Genomic DNA, 15974 nt, shown 5'->3' on the forward strand with positions numbered 1-15974 from the left:
TATACATATTTTTATACATATTTTTTATACATATTTTTATACATATTTTTTATACATATTTTTTATACATATTTTTTATACATATTTTTATACATATTTTTATACATATTTTTTATACATATTTTTATACATATTTTTTATACATATTTTTATACATATATTTTATACATATTTTTTATACATATTTTTATACATATTTTTATACATATTTTTTATACATATTTTTTATACATATTTTTTATACATATTTTTATACATATTTTTATACATATTTTTATACATATTTTTATACATATTTTTTATACATATTTTTTATACATATTTTTTATACATATTTTTATACATATTTTTATACATATTTTTTATACATATTTTTTATACATATTTTTTATACATATTTTTATACATATTTTTATACATATTTTTTATACATATTTCTAGATGTATTATATATAACTTGGTTAATATTTAGAATATTCTATATCAAGGCTGGTGCCGCCGAGTCGACAGCGTGATAGCGCTTGAGAGAAAGGGTAGTTTTCGACTGGTTTCATCGTAAATATCGTCAGAATTTTCTTTCGGCGCATTAATTGGAGTGTGCTTTCAAGGGAATTAGATAAATATGTACAGCCCGTATATCAAGAAATGAGATACGTTTCTAAATCTCCGTAATATTTTACCGGGTAAATTCTGAAAAAGCGTTTTTTATTTTGTAAAATAATCATTTCACAATTTTGCATCCTGTTTATTCTTTGAAAACATCTTCATCAGTGTTATATCAAATTTCATTAACTCATTTGTTTCTAAAATGTATTATTCTGCCCCCTTGTAAAACATTCGCAGCAAAATTCCAGCAAAAACTATGAAGAACTGTGCCTTCTACTTATTATTAGTACCAAAACAAAAGTAGAACTTCTATTAATATAGTTTATTTTCAAAACGTTTTTATCAGTGAAACACAATGATTAACACATTGATTATAACATGGTGGGTAACAAGTGCGATGTAAAATTCTTATCGCGACATTTTTTGGTAGCAGGCATAAGCCTAATTAATTCTCACGAGAATGCAACAGGGAATATTCTGTGTTTCATTAATTGGCATATATATATATATATATATATATATATACATACATATATATATATATATATATATATATATATATATATATAAAGTTTCGTGGTTAAATTTTAAATTCTGAAAAAACAACACATAGAGACATATATTCGATTTAAGAATTTATTGCTTGACAAAAGGTATATGTAGAAGGGGTTATTTTAATTTCCTTAATCCATGGATTGGCAACAATGACTTATATCGTCAGAGGAAATGAAATGCAGTTAGCAAAATGTTCAGCTGTGAATGGACGCTATTTTGCTTTTCAGCACAATTATTGAAAATAGTTTTTGGAGTGGTTGTGGGTAATTATATGGAGAAACTTATACGAAAAGAGAAGTTGATACAACCTGGGTAATCCCATTATCGGAAGGAGTCCAATTTCGTTCGGGGTTATAAATCCATATTGCTCTATTCTTAAATATTGAGCTTTTCCTTTTTGGCTAGGATCTCCTTGAAAGTATTACTTCAAGTAATATATTATAAATATTGAAGAGTTAATATTTATAAAGTAATCTCAACCAGATGTAAAAGCTCGATAAAACCAAATAGAACTTAATCCGCGTACTTTCGAAGAAATATTTTCTCCGAAAGTTTCTTCGAAACTCCTTGGATTAAGGATTATCAACTTATTTTGTGCTTCCTGTTTAAAATTAAATATGTTTTTAACTCTTTTTCAAAGTGTTTTTAACATGTTTTATTAACTACTTGTTCTTATATATATATATATATATATATATATATATATATATATATATATATATATATATATATATATAATGCACAAACATAAACATATGCAGCATGTTTAAATGGTACGTTGTGCTTAGCACTAATATGAAAATATACTTCTGGAAGTAAACTTGAGGGAAACACACTTGTAATTGATTTTCGAGGAGATTCTCAGATTATTTACATGGATTTACATTCTAAGATTGGTTTTTATAGCTAACAAGTGCTTATATTTCTTGCTATTTAATCAATCAGTTCTTGGTTTCATTATCACCTCACTATTTATTTCCATCAACTAAAGCGTTTCATTTCCTTCGTTTTAAATGCTGATAAAACAAACGTTTCTGTGTTACTTTCTTAAATATATTTTTATACTAGTAATACGCACATATACAAGCCCACACACACACACACACACACACACACACACACACACACACACACACACACACACACATAAGACGCCTTCATGCAACGTTCAACACTTTCGTCATTCGCACACTGTCTCCAGATTGAGCGTTTATTGATTATTAACTCCTTTTATTACGTGACAATTGTTTGGTGGTCCAGGGGTGACCGCTTAGCGTAGCTTTTTATCATGTCTCCTTAGTATGTGGTAGGCATGTCGAGTGTTTCAAGCTTAGATTCGAAACTCGACCATTTGAACAGCAGTCCAATATCTTATCCGTACGCTATCATATTAACCTCGAAAGTAAGGAAAACTTTTATCGTTGTTTAAATTATCGACTACCTAAAGAGCTACAATTTTTCTCCGAAGATAAATTGCTTTATACTGAATAGTAACGATGCTATAAAGCTCAACTTACGAGCGAGGAGAAATTTTAGTCATCGACAGAACCCGTATCAGCTTTGCTCCTCAGTATAAAAACATCTCTCCTTAAAATGATTGCATAAACTAATTTCGTTATTTAGCCGCCTCCTTTTTTCTCTAATCTCATACTTTCCCCCCTCTTTTCTTTCTTTCTATCTTCTTTCTCTTTTAACTTTGTCTTTTTCTCTTTTCGTCTATTTCCATCTTTCTTCTAATCTTTGCAAGTTGTTTCTTACCCCGCCTCACCCTCCCTCTCTCTCTCAAATACTTCCTTTCCTTCTACGACATACCCTCCCACTCACCCTCGTATTTTTCCTTTTCTCTTTCGTCGTCTTTTCACTTTCCCATCTCCCCGTTCTCATCTATCTTTGTTTACCTCCTTCTTATCTTTCTTTTTCTTTCTTCCTTTTCATCTCTCCTTCGCGCCATTCCATCACTTCCCTCCCTTTTTGTCTCCTCCTTTCACTCCTTCTTACCTCTCTTTTACTCCCTCTCGCCGTCTCCCGTTCTTATTCTCATTCTCCCATTCTATTCTTTCCTCTCTCACATCTGTAACTCGCTTTTTCTTTATATCCTCTCTCTCTCTCTCTCTCTCTCTCTCTCTCTCTCTCTCTCTCTCTCTCTCTCTCCTTACGCTATTCCTTTTAACTGTCCGCCTTTTTAAGTCACAGGCATATGCGTAAAAGTATCATAAGCTGAAGACAATTGATAGATTATTTCGCTGTCTGTGTCCGTACGAATCTGATTTGCATAAATAATAACTCGTAAGGTTAACGCGTACTTCCAACAAGTTGTTATGGCAACGCGTCTATCACACTCTAAATCTCTTCCCTTTCATTTCGGAAATTTAAAAACCGGCAACCAGTTGAACCCTGCACCAGAATTACTTTCACAATTGCCGAAATGTTGATATAGGCCGCCTCTTTGATCTTCTTGACTTTCCAGCGTCGTTCCATGCCTACAATATGAACACACTTTTTTTTTTTCACAGACAGGGAAGCGTTGTCCTTTCTTTCACCAGCTGTGGCCCCGATTCTCTTTTTTGTTTTTCGTTGTTCGCCTTTCAAAGGAGTTAAGTCCAGTTTATCTGGGTTCATTGAGTTCATTTCCATGTTGGTCGCTTAGTATTAATGCGTTTTGCATACCTTGGGGATTTGGAACGCTTCCGCTGAGATCCTATTAATTCCTTTATCGATGTTTATTCGTGTTCCAACAGGTACCCGTTCGTATCTTCAGCTATCCCCGCGAATCTAGTGAGTCTTATTTTCTGACTATGGTAGTTTTATTCAAGAATATCCGCAGGATGAGGAACTATTGATATTTAATTGCTTCCTCACGAAAGCAAACTGTGAAACAACGTCGTTTTTAATGAGAAGGGAAACCAGCTCCCCAAGAAGGGGCACTCTGGAAGTAGACAAAAATAAAACATGTGCCTTATTATAAAAGGGTTCCCCTACATTGACTAAGGATAAATTAAGTTGAGTGTAGTATCAAAACAGATACTACACTCTGATATATCATGATTATTATAAACAGTTTTATAATAAATATAAATGAATGTTTTGATGCTACACTCTATCTTTCTGAATTTTTGAGATGAGGATCGATATGATGTATTGTTTGGAATATTCAGACTATTTTTCTTATCGTGAGTGTTATTCCTCACGAACTAATGGCGCCATAGATAAAGTACTAAAATAAATTCAGTTACAAACAAGATACGAACCCGGTAACGAAGACATCTTAGACTCCATGAGCAGAAAACAGACCGCTTAGCCAATGCAAACTGCAGCGAGAATATACTTAAAATTATCTATATATAAAAAAGCCAAACGTCTGTGTGTATGTATGTATGTTTGTTTGTAACGCTAAAACTTTTGAAAGACGGAACCAAAATTGACAAATTTGGTATCATATCGAAGCCCCATCACCCGGATGACAAATATCGAAATTTCACGTCAAACGGACCACTAGAAGTTGGTCAACTGATCAGTTATCTTCGAGGGGGCCCCCAAAAAACCTGTCATTATCTATATATATAAAAGACAAATGTTTGTTTGTAACGCTAAAACTTGAGATGAAAGATTCCTCTCCCCTAAGAATAAAACATATGTTCAATATCTGCTTTTGTTTTTTCATTGTTTATACGGTCCCGAGCAACGCCGGGTAGCCCTGCTAGTTATTTATATAAATCGTAAATGTTATTCAAGAAGGTCGAGAGTGATCGTGTTATTTTAACATCAACTTGCGCAGGTATATATATATATATATATATATATATATATATATATATATATATATTCAAGCGAGTCTGGTTGAACATGATAGTTATTCCTTTTGTCCGATTTTTTGGATATCTTTTCCATTCGCCGAGCGGTCTTTTTTTATTTCAGCTGGCTTATGGTATGAAATGGTGCACAGAACTTGTTGTTCAGCCATATTTTACTCATACGCTTTCTATCGGTGCATCCAATAGAAAGCGCTTGAGTAGAATATGGCTGGACAACAACTTTTGGGCGCCATTTTATACAACATACCAGCTGAATAAAAAGACCACTCAGCGAATGGAAAAGTTATCCAGAAAAATTGGAAATAAAGAATAACTTTATATATATATATATATATATATATATATTTACTATAATAATTATCAAATACCTACAGACGCTAGTGTTTCATCCTTTCGGGAATTATCAGTGTAGAGTGTCACGATTAACACCGGTCGATAGATTCGAAACCGGCAATAGAATCCATCTCTGACACATGTACTAATATATATATATATATATATATATATATATATATATATATATATATATATATATATATATATATATATATATCCTGAACAATGGGAACGTTGGAATATATATTTTGAAAAATACGGCAGGTAATATGAGCGCATTTCTTTTTGTGACTGCTTGTATTGAAGGAGGCATATCTGTAAAGTTTCTATTGTGCGTAACCCGTTGACCTATCATGACCACATTGTTAGACAACTTACGGCTACCAACACCCAGTCTAAGTAATTAAACTACGTTAGACCCCAAAAAAACTTTAATAGAGAAAATAATTTCCTTACATGAAATTTGGAGTCATATTAGCTAATAATAAAATTTGGATTTGATGATGCGCGCACAGGCGTCAGTAATAGTTATTGTGCTTGATACATTCTGAACTATTGAGCATTTCATTATGAATTATGGAATACGTATTCTAATTAAGCAAAAAGTATATAACGTTAGCAGATTATGTGTTTAAGTATATTTATATTTAGGTTGTACTACAGAAGCCTTGCATCCCAAATAAAGAGGTTCTGGATATGACCTAAAACTATATCCGATCGTGAGGCCCCACCTTGCGGGCCTTGGGGAGTGTGGAGCCACCCTTTAATTTCCATTGCTCCCAGGTCCACACTGACCCGGAGTGGTAGTACCTGTTAGGGTCCCAACTATGGGTTAAATAGAATCTGACTTAAAAAATATATATATACTTCATTAAAAATCGTTCCTCAAAATAACTAGATTCGGCATTAAATAACCTGAAAAAGTTGATATGCCGTAAAACAAAAACAACCAACCAACCAACCAAATAAAGAACAATATGATATGTCTTCAATAAGCTTCCATGTTTTTTTTTTTTTAGAATGAGTACTTTTATTGATAGTACGCAAATGAAACTTTAGTCCCCTTCCGAAGTAATCTCCTCCGGCTACGATGCATTTGTACCGTTCTAACAACATTTAGAAGGCTCCATGGAAGTCCTCTTGTATGAGCGTGTCAATGACCATCATCACAGCTTCTTTCTTCTCCTCAATTGTTTCATTTCGACAACCTGTAAGATTATGCTTGAGCTTAGGGGATAACCACAAGTCACAAGGAGCAAGGTCTACAGCGGGAGTGAGGATTTGTCTTTATATCAATCTTGGTTAAATTATCTTTGACAGCGTAGAAAGCATATAATGCGTCCCCAACTTACTGTGTATCCTTATTACACGACAAATAAATAGTTGTATATCAACATATGACGTTGTCTTGTTTCATCAATGATCTCCCAGTTTACATTCTTATGTCACGCGTAGACATTTATGCAGACAACACGACAATCTATAGAGACACTTCAACGGCCAGCAATGACAACGATCTTTCTGATTTTTTCTCTTCTGATCTTGAAAACCTGGTGCAATGGGGAAGGGGCGAAGTGCAATATGGGGGGGCGGGTTAATTTTAATGTATCGAAAATCAAGCTTCTCTCCTTTCATCATAATCGCTGTGATCACCACCATGCCCCTTCACTCCTGAACTGAAATGAAACACGTACATCAAATCTGTTGCCAAGATCGCTGGAAAAAATTGTTGGGCCACTCCAGTAAGTACCTAACTACCGACGCGATCCTCTCTCTGTATAAGGGCCAGGTGCGCCCTACAATGAAATGCTGTTGCCACATTTGGGCAGGAGCTGCTCGGCATGACATATCCTGCTTTGGTAGAGTTTAAAACCACCTTCGAAACCTAGTAATGATGCACTTTTCTCTTCTGTGCAACCTCTTTCCCACAGAAGAGACGTCGCGAGCCTGTCTTTGCTTTATCGCTATTTTCATGGTAAGTGCTCATCTGAACTTCAATCTATACCCCCTTTGCCAAACTTCCACAAAAACACTTGAATAGCTAAAATCACTATATATGATTTTCACCACTCTCTATCTGTGCCTAAATGTAAACGCAAATTCCATGAAAGAAGGCTCTTTTCAAGAATTGCCCGCCTTTGGAACACTCTTCCGCTGAAATGCTTCCCAGCAAAATACAACATGGTAACCTTCAAATCTAATATAAACAAGTTCCTGTTACGTCGTCCTCATAAATGATCAAATTCTACCTAATTTACATAATTTACGATTACTTCACTACCACCTTATATTCATTAATCTTTACGCTCGAGTGGCCTTCGGGCCTTGATAAGTGATGACTCCAAGGTAAAAAAAGAATATATATATATAAAATTTGTTGAGAGATTCCAACGAGAGAAAGATGTATATTTAAATGAGAAAGTTACCATGAAAATTGCTATGTATTTTTTAACATTATTTTATTATTCCGTGTTTTGAGCTTTCATTTAAAAAAGGTATCATATTTAGATCATTGTAATAATGTTTTTAAATCATTGATATATATATATATATATATATATATATATATATATATATATATATATATATATATATATATAATCAGACAAGTATTGTTAAATAGCACGGATTGTTCTTGCTTAATAAGCTTTCTTTGTAGCGTTTCAATTTTTCTCATCGTCTTTCTTGTTTCTCTGTTGAATCTGTGTAAGAAAGTTCTATGGTCGACTTTGTCCATTTGTGTTTTTGGTTGATCTTTCCAAGTACTTTCGACTGACTTTTCAACAGTCGTCTTCAGGCAGTTTTGATTATTTTTCGTTTTAAATCCGGATGCTTTTATATGCTTCAGTTAAAATTATATTTAAATTTCTTGAATTAGTGAAGTATCTCGTGTGTAAAAAAAAAAAAAGTAAAATATATAGTAATATAAATATAATCTATTGTCACGTTTGATTAAATTTCTTCTTTTCTTGACAAAGTGTTAGAAGTTATTAGCATGGGATCGGAAAATAATTTGCATGTTTTTTTCTTACTTTAACTCCTGCACTTTTTGGTTAAGATTTGACATGATTGAAATGAGATATTAACGAATTTTTCATGAAATTTATGCTTCAGCACTAAATTGCAAAATGGAATGATCACTCCTGAATCAGACAAAACCGAAACTCCGATTTTTTTAAAAAATTTTTTTACGAAGATTTTTGTTTCTGAACGAGATTTTGCGTGTTCCGATCTTTTCTTTTACTTTTTTTTTTTTTTCTTAAAAAAAAATGCTGTTTTTGATTGGTTGAAATCCAAACACGTGTCTCTAGTCGTTCCCGGGCTGGAAATCCTTTTTCTCATTCCTAAGAAGATGAATTTTCTTGTCTTTTTAGTACAAAAACACACACACACACACACACACACACACATATATATGATTACAAAAGAAAGAGAAGAGAAACTATGTCGGGTAGAGAAAGAGAAATAAAAAGGACAGGTGGACTCTTAAGTGATTCCTTGCAGCCCACAAAGCCCTTTTCTGATACGCGAGAATCTTTCACGCCAGTGCTAGGAGCTAGTCAGACACAGAAGCTGCTGACTTAGACACTGGGTAATTTTGAATTCGAGTGGAATCTCCAGATGTGGAAATAAGAGAATGGATGTCTTTTAGTGAATTCAAAGTCTCACTCCGCCTCCCATTTTTTTCTTCTTTCCTTTGTGGCCTATTTCTGTTCACTTTGCCTTAATTGTCTATTCTTTAATATCCAGAGAATTTCAAAACGTTCTCGTATATATTTAGACTGACTATTGCCGAGAGGGGAGATACTCACAGATGAGACCGTGTATATTATCGGACCTTTTTTATTATCGTCGTCCTAGTGCTGTTATAAATATATATTAGACGTGAGTAAAATGCGTATGTATCTTGCCTTTAAACTCTGTGTCTAATGTATCCAATTTTTCTCATCTTTAAGCAAATTCTTTTTCTTTTGTCGATACTAATTCTCATATGTACGGTATGTATAGATAAACGGCAGAGAGATATTTGTCTGTCTGTCTACGAGATAACTGCCAATGAGTTACCTTCAACTGAACCTAATATTTGAACTTAGTGTTTGCGGATGTTCTATCCGCGCATTAAATGATTTCAGCTGTTTCTTTGTACCGTATTTTTTATTTATTAGTCAAACAAAAAGACAACTTAAAGATAACGGTTAAATGAGTATCAGATAGACAATAATGATGATTGAGCAGACTTGGGAAATTTAAGAAGGCGGATGAATAAGAATTTATTTACATAGGACTTGAAAACAAGCATGTTGTAGTCGGTTGGGAAGCACCCTGTGGCAATGTGTTCCGCAGGCTATTTCGATTAAAATAATCTTTATTTATGGATGTTTCGTTTGGGCTAGGTGGGTAGAGAGAAAGAAAAACTATTGCCAGTTGTTGTACCTAGACGAGTTCTTGTGTCTGTTTTATAGAAGGGGGTCATAGATTGCAACTGAGTCGAACACCTTTCATGAAACAACCAATAGAGTAAAGAAAGATAAGCAACAGCTCTTCTGTGAGAAATCAATTGTAGGGATGAGAAAATGCCGTTGTTCACTAGATTTCGAGGTGGGTTTTATATTTTGTCAAGGCAGGAAACATAGAAGTAGTGCCTTCCAAGATGTGGAATAGGACTCAATCTTGGGACTTATTTGGTTCATATACAGGTGACGGATTACGTTAGAACTGATATATCATCTGGAGCAGCGAGATGACAGTCACTCTAAACTGGAAAAAAGGCCTTGCGTGAATGTAGCTACTTTAATAATTCATTCGCTTGAAATCATGACTAATAATCTTCCTTAAATCAGTAAAGTTCCGAGTGTTTTAAACGCTGCTACAAAATGACATCTTTTCCCGGACAACATTTGCATTTTATTCGGCTTTTTCTTCATGATAAATGCATAAATGCACATCTATTAAGTTGCACGTTTGCAATTATACACTTGCAGTTTGCTACTATGCATATCCCCGGAGCAAGGTCGGCTACTCAACCCCTAGAACCACCACCGCGACTTAGTTATATGTCACAGACCAAGAAGAAACATGCCGAGCTTTGTGTGTTTAAAAGTACTTGCTTTCCGACGAGGGCGAAGTTAAACACAAGATCGATTTTGTATGTAGGAAAAGTCCAGCTGCGTAAAAATGAGCGTCTTGGATTGGGATAACAATTGCCACGTAATGTAGAGAAAATCCAGCTACCCCAAAAGAACCACTCTGAATTTGATAAAGAATAAAATGATCTCAGTCTAAGAGGACCCTTTCTCCGATCGCCGGTGATACAAGAGATAACAGACTTCCAACTTGAAAGTAAAAAAGGGTGATTCGTTTTTTATTTCATCTTTCTAATTAGGTATTTAAATAATGTGCAATCCTCTTCGCTTCAAGAAAGAACAATGTATATATATATATATATATATATATATATATATATATATATATATACATATATATATATTTATATATATAATGTGTGTGTTCGATTTTCTAATGAGAAGCATTAGACTTCGAAATACCATGGCCTAAAGAGATTCTTTCTTTATTGTTCTTGTGATGTAATAAAATTTTATTTGAATTCTCTTGCTCCATTTCTTACGTATATATATATATATATATATATATATATATAATATATATATATAATATATATATATATAATATATATATATAATATATATATATATAATATATATATATATATAATATATATATATATATATTATATATATATATATATTATTTATATATATATTATATATATATATATTATATATATATATATTATATATATATATTATATATATATATATATTATATATATATTATATATATATATATATAGAGAGAGAGAGAGAGAGACATATAATCAGTTAGGTCGCGATACATTTTTCTCTTAGAAAACTTTTGTCTTTTCTGATCAGTCCATGGAGGGAAACATACACTATTGATGTACAAATATTGCTTGTTTCTCCATGAACGAAACACTGTGCCGAAGTTTGTTTTTTTTTTGGGGGGGGGGGGTGAAAATAAAACTGATTGCTGAGATGACTGAATCCCGAATTTTGGAATCCAGCACAGTTGTTATTTATGCATATATGCTAGGCTGTGATATCTTAAACATCGAGCTTCTGATTAAAAAGTGATTAATATACTTAAAAACTACACATCGATTTATGAAAGAGGGCAAGGTAAGTGCTCGTCAGGCGTATATGCACTTTAGCTTGATGAATCAACATGAAAAGAAAACTTGAAAATTCTGTATGGTTACATTGACTTATATATTGACATGATTGATCACCTGTATTCACCTCTTGAACACGGTTAAGTAATTACTAAAACTCAATACATAAAATATTATATCTCTTTTAAAGCATTTCATGTGGATACATAAACGAATATATATATATGGCTTCTGTTGCCGGGTTCGAATCTATCGACCGTTGTCAATTGTGACACCCTGCACTGATGATTCCCAAATGATGAAACACTAGGGTCTGTAGGTATTTGATGATTATTGTAGTAAATAATTACGCCAGCCCCTTTAAGAAACTCGTTTTTTATTGTTGAGCATTTTCAGTTGAAATAAAGTCGGTCAATTTAGCTCTCATGCTCAGCTCATCATATAATGATTAGATCACTCTGAAAGACGTTAAAAATATTTAAAAATAAATGTTTAATTTTTAACAATATTTCTCGCAGTTAACGGTGGCCGAATGGATTAGATCTTTGCTAATGAAATCAGAGATGGCTTCTGTTGCCGGGTTCGAATCTATCGATGAGCTGATGATTGCCGAGAGGATGAAACACTATCGTCTGTAGGTATTTCATAATTATTGTAGTATATATATATATATATATATATATATATATATATATATACTACATATCTATATATATATGTAGTATATATGTATACTACATATATATGTAGTATATATATATATATGTAGTATATATATATATATATATATATATATATATATATATATATATGTAGTATATATATTTATATACTACATATATGTATATATATAGTACATACTATATATGTCCCGTCACACAAAAGTTATCGAGTAAGAAACTGTAAGCAAATCAATTTCAAAATATTTAGAGGAACTGATAAATCGAATAGCAAATTAAACAATCCTTAAATCGGTGTCTATAATAAGACGTTTTTTTTTGTTTTTTTTTCGTTTTCTCTACCAATTTATACGTTTTTATTTCCTTTCGAGGAGTTTACTCTCTCTCTCTCTCTCGCTCTCTTTTACTTGTTTTTGTGAGCGTATTGACGCAATGTGTATCACCCGGACCTAATATATTTTCGTTTAAATTTGAGCATTGAAAGACGAAAATAAAAATGCCAATCTTAAGTGTGACAGACAAAATTAAATTTGGTTCAAACTGAAGCGTAATAGAACGAGTGGTGATATTCGGACGCATCTAAATAAGCTGTGTCGATTTAATCAGCGCATTGAACGATGGCAATGGAAAGCGTTATTACTGAAAGATGGCAAACAGATGAACGGACGGACACAGTCTTGTATGGAATCAAACCATCTGACATTTCTAACTTTTTCAGATGAGGAGTGATAATTTACGTTATTTCGATTATTTGAACTACAGCTCTCATCTTGGATGGCATTTTATTTATCTTTCCTTCGTGAGGTTGAACACAAGGTCAAGTGTTGGTTTGATAAAAGTGTTTCTCGCAATGTTTCAGCAGATATAATTCCCGGCCTTCTTCAGGTGCATCTTGTCGAACTCGGGAATCTTTTTGTATGACTCAGAAATCTGTACGAAATTTAGAACGGAAGACTTTATTTAATCCACCGGGGTAGCATGCTCTCGTTTCGTCTGTCATAGCCGGGTACGAAGTCTTAAGTAATTCTTTATTGTATATTTAGCATCCCTCCCCAATGAGAATTGAACATTCAACCCCCGAATTCCATATAGTATTCGATATTACACAAATTATACATATTATTGAATAGTTTCTTTTGTATTTTAAACTAATACTTTTTAAAAAGTCGAAAAACCAACGGGCAAATTGCAGCAGGATTCTTTGATTAAATTTTGCGAATGAATATTTAAATTTCCCGTCGACAATTTTCCTTGTGTCATCTCAAAGATTGTCTTCTCTCTAAATAGTTTACAGACAGAGCACATATGGCATCGCATGTACAGCATTCTGATTGAGGTGTTCAGGTTTTATTCATATTTTGACGATACTCCTCCGATGAGTTTCAGGCGAAAAGGTATTCTTATACTCACTATAATAAAAGTAGGCATATTTTTCGATTTGATACAATATTTCTCTTTCTTTATATTTGTTTACTCTCTCGAACTTGCATCTCTTTCTCATTTTCTTGTCTGCATCTCTATCTCCCACGCGCACGTGCGTTTCCATCTCTCATTACTCCATCTTGGTTTTCTCTTGCTCAGTTCTCTGTGTGTCTGTTGCACATTTCACACACTATCGCTCTCTTTCTCTTTGCAACACCTGCTCACCTTTCTCTCTTTCACCCCCTCTCCCTCTCTTTCTTAGATTATCTTTCTTTCTCTGTTGTTTTCACCTTTTTTTTATCTCTTTATCTTTTTGTAAAAACTTTTATTTCTCTATCACACATTTATTTCTCGCATTTTCTTTCCCTTTACACATCACCTTCTCTTTTTTTACTTTCTTTCATATCTCTTTTGCTATCGTAAACATATATCTCTTAATAACATACAAGATTCTCTCTGTTACTGCGATGTATGAGTCTCTTTCGTATTCTATATTGCAAGTCTCTTTGGCTTTCATTCTATCGTGCAAGTATTTCTCTCGTTATATCGTGTAAGTTTCTCTCCATTGTGCAAGTTTCTTTCTCCCGTTCAATCGCGTAAGTTTCTCTTTTCCGTTCTATCGTAACCTTTTTCCCTTCTTTGCTTGCTAGTCTCTCTCTCTCTCTCTCTCTCTCTCTCTCTCTCTTGCCATCCTTTGTCTCTTTCTCTATTGCAAGCATCTATCTATTTCTCTCTTGCAAGCCGCTATCTCTTTTTTTCTTTTTTTGCAAATAAATATCCCTTTCTGTCCTGCAAATTGATATCTATCTGTCTTGCAAATTTCTTCTTCTTCTCTTGCAAATTAATCTCTCTTTCTTTCTTGCAAAATTATCTTTTTTTTTTGTCTATTGCAAATTCATCTTTATTTCTTTTCTTCAAATCGCAAATTTATCTCTCTTGAAAATGTATCTGTATTTCTCTTTTGCAAATTTATCTCGTATTCTCTTTTGCAAATTCATCTCTCTATCTCTCTTGCAAATTTATCCCTCGTTCTTCAAATTTATCTTTCTTTCACTCTTACAAATTTATTTCTCTTTCTCTCGACCGCAAATAGATTCTTCGAGACGCGCGCATAAAACTTTTGCGATTTTTCCCTTTCCTTGTTTTCTTTTACCTATCTTCGACCTGTCTTTCTGTTTTCCCCTTGATTCCTTTATGTCTGCTATTCTATCCTTTTTACCGAAAAAAAACCCCAGATAAAAACGAGCCCCCTCTTCCCATTTCTTAACCACACAGAGCACTTGAGTGTAAGGAGATGGGGGTCTGCCCTGAAATGTGTGAAGCAAGCAAAGCGCTTTTTTTTCTTATTGTTCCCTTCGCCTGAAATCCGATAGTCATACTTACGTAAACATATATAAATAAGATTTCCATGCTTCGCCCCACCCACACACCTTGCCAACCTCCTCCATTTACTGATCGACCGACTGGTCGCACCTGCTTCTATTATGGCATGGGTTGGAGGAAGGAGCCCTCCTCTCTGTGATACTAACGTTGATAAATACAATAATGATGTTGTGTAACAGAGATGAAGAATTCTAAATACATTTTGATTATTAAGACTGATTGCACGGTTATCCGTCTGTTCTTTAAAAGTCTTCAAATATAATTTTACTATCTTTAGATTTTGAATTTCTCCGTAACTTTTTTACTTACATGTTAGTAAAATAAATATCTATCTCAAACAACGCGCATTGAAACAGACGTAAGAGGATAAGAGGTTTGGGGGCAGATGTATAAGTGGCATCCTAAGGTAAGAAGTGTGTTGACATGGAGTTTTTTTTTTTTATATATAGCATTTAAGTTTTTGCAGGTTGATCCAGTCGAGGAAACAAGAAACAGAAATGGAATTCCAAAAGGCAATAAGTTCAAGGAAAGAAACTGTTAGAGTAAAAATAATATTTCTTCTATCTGGAGACTTCTACGGTGAATGGAGTGATATTTTGCTGCTTGTCTATTTGATTGGAGTGGTTATGCTATGGGGCAGAAGTTCAGCAAGTTTGTCGGAGCAAATACCATTGAATTACTTGAAAAACAAGCATAGAGAGGCAACGATGAGACAAGGGTTAGACCTTAATAGACGATGTAAGACCTATAATATTAGAGACTCTTTTGTAGGCCCTTTATGAGTGGAGAAGTAGTTAGATGAGTACTTCATTTTATTTAGATGTTTTCTTACACACATGTCCAAATGAAGCTTAGTAACAGACGATATTTCAATCTGGATTGTGTTTGATGTTATATAAAGGCGTGACGAAAATAAATAGACACCTTTACAAAGAACATACAAATTCTTATTTTATGCTTAAAATTTAT

Source organism: Euprymna scolopes, chromosome 3 (genome assembly GCF_053919585.1).
Source record: "Euprymna scolopes isolate OS-2025 chromosome 3, ASM5391958v1, whole genome shotgun sequence".
NCBI lineage: Eukaryota > Metazoa > Mollusca > Cephalopoda > Sepiida > Sepiolidae > Euprymna > Euprymna scolopes.